Consider the following 2,804-nt stretch of genomic DNA (forward strand, 5'->3'; position numbering starts at 1 on the left):
TGGCCTTTATATTCGGCATAAAGTCCAATAGAAAATATATATCATATATAGTATATGAGGGCTGATGTAATTCCAGAACCAATTTCACTCATTTTCACCACCAAGGTTAACGGGAATAGGGGCAACTTGGCACCTGTTAGTAGACAAACATACCGCACATTCGGCCTTGAAATTACTCCTAAATTGCAAATAAACGAAACACCAGTCGGCAAAATCGCCAAAAATAGCGCTTTAACGAAGAGTTTCCAAATATTCAAGAAGTCGCTGGAGGAACTGCACAGGACTTTATAGGATCTCCGACGCTCCCTTCTGGGTGTTACAAACATCGTGACGAACTTAATATACCCTGTCTGTTCAGGGTATAAAAATACGCAGGAAATATTATACTCGGCATGATTTGCTTGAGTTAATATTTGGAACACACTTTTACCATTCGGATTAAAATCACTGATTATGACATAGCCCAATGCCCGGTTTCAACTATGTCAAATTCTATGGCGGCAAATTGACGATAGTACACTTTCATTGACAAACGATACTGATTTCTATTGTTTGACTTGTTATGCTAACCTGTTTGACATTGTTTTCCAGATTACCAATTGCTTGAATGAAAAATGTCATAAATTTTAATAAAATTGATATTTAAAGAATTCGATGAATATTCAATAGTATTGTCTTTAATTTTGACATAATCATCACTACTCTTCGTTTTAATAAAACTCGTTTGTCAGTATGATGATGTAGTTATTTAAGAATGACAACTTAGGCGAAAATATGGACTGCTGCATAGGTTTATCTTCGTATGTTGTTATTTTAAAAAATGTCAAATAGTTTGGCAGCAATAATGACGTGATTATGTCACAACTCAAATCAAATATGTGACCACAGTTTTTTTAATATAGAACATTATAGGTAGTAAGTCAGTTTTATAGAATTGGTTTTAGCTGAGACTGACGGTCCAAACACCGGTTCTAATATAGATAGTCCCCAAAGAAAACATTGAATAATTGCAACCTTTTGTTTATTTGGAGAAATCTTCGGGGAAAACCTAAGTTTTCGATAAATTGAAGATGCCGCATTTTCATTACTTCATGTTCTAAATGAGGGACCAATAAAAAAGAAAAAAATGTGATTTTACTTCGACTTTATTTCAGCGAATTTTGCGCAAAGCAATCACTTAAATATATAACTGAGTCCATCGAATTTGTGCACTTAAAGCGCCAACAGCCATTGTGGAGACACCACAACATTGTTAGATTAAAGTTTAAAGACGAACTTGCTTATACCAAAGATATATGTATGTGTGTACCAGAGACATTAGTGCAAGTGTATTTGAAAGTGTTTTGAAACATACATACAAACAAACAAGCAAGTAATTAAGTAAAAGCTTCAAACAACAATGGACGACAGCACACGAGCATCCTCCGAGCATCGAGAACCGAGCTTTTACGCATTTGTTTACATTTCCTCGATTCACAGCACGAGAGTTCATTCATAAAAATCTGCTGCGACAACAAAAACTCGGGTTGAATAAAACTCCGCTGCTGTGAGCAGGCGAAAGTTAGTCCTTTCGTTGATTTCGTGCGAGTTAGACGCACAGCGCGAAAAGCGGAAACAAGAAAATTATTCGCTTGATTTTTCGTAAAGTTGTTTGCTTATGTTGTTTTTGCAACAACGGGCGAATGTAACGTACATGTGTTGAACAAAATTTGCCTGAGTGATTTATTGGAGCGTTGCGACTATGACGTCTATTAGTCATGTTACTGTTTTATGAAAATGTACCGTTGACGGCAAGTGTTTGCTGTTGTTTTTTTTTTGTAAGAATGTGACATGCGGCAAACAGTTAAGTGAAAAAAATCGTGTTTGTGCCAGGCGCTGCAAGTGAATATGTCAAAACATAAGGCTACATAAATTATATTGCCACATAAATTGTTACTGCAAAGAACAACAACAACAACAACAAAAGTGCATACTATCATAACGTTAAGTGCTGTTTGTGAAAGATATATGGCTAATAGTCTCTGGCGTGTAATTTAAGATCTTCATAATTTGTGTGCAAATAGAAAAAGGTGGAGCTGTGAGAAAAAGTTGAAAAAAAAAAGAAAATTAATTGTGTTCAGCATGTTTAAGAAATAATTTAGTACTATTTCAAAATTTACATTGTTTAATGTGTCTTGAGAAAACTTTTTTTGCAGTTTTTGTTGTTTCTTTTTTTTATGTTATACAGCGTTTGAGTAATTTGCTAGATTAGACAGCTTACACATGGCGTAATTAGTTTGACGCTTAATTAGTTTTCCGTCTAATTATTACGAAAGCTTGCAAGGATATAATTATTTTTCGCTTAAACCCGAAAGTAGTTAAAAAAATCTTTTTTTTTTTTTTGTTGTCTGCATTTTTTACACTCGCTACATAGCACTACACGCATTTTAAGCACGGAGACATATTATTAAAAGAAAGATATTTTCTCTGAATTTCTTCAAAATATCTGGTTAAAAGTGAATATGCTTATTAATTGGTTTTGAGATATTACAACCTGGCTGATAAACCGGAATAATGAATACCGTTATAATTGGTCCCCTAGTACCTATAGTTCTTGACCAATTTTTGCTTAAATATTGATATCAAATCTCAGAACACTGAGGTTAGACAGTCAGGTCCACTTATTTCGTGGTCATACTTTAAGTTATACTTTACTATGAGTAAAATTGTGCGAGTATATTCAGATATGAGTTATTGTATAAAAAAATGGAATATTAGTATCCGCATATATATTTTATTTCTCCAACATTTTTTCAATAACGCTT

Source organism: Zeugodacus cucurbitae, chromosome 4, assembly GCF_028554725.1.
Source record: "Zeugodacus cucurbitae isolate PBARC_wt_2022May chromosome 4, idZeuCucr1.2, whole genome shotgun sequence".
NCBI classification, from domain to species: Eukaryota; Metazoa; Arthropoda; class Insecta; order Diptera; family Tephritidae; genus Zeugodacus; species Zeugodacus cucurbitae.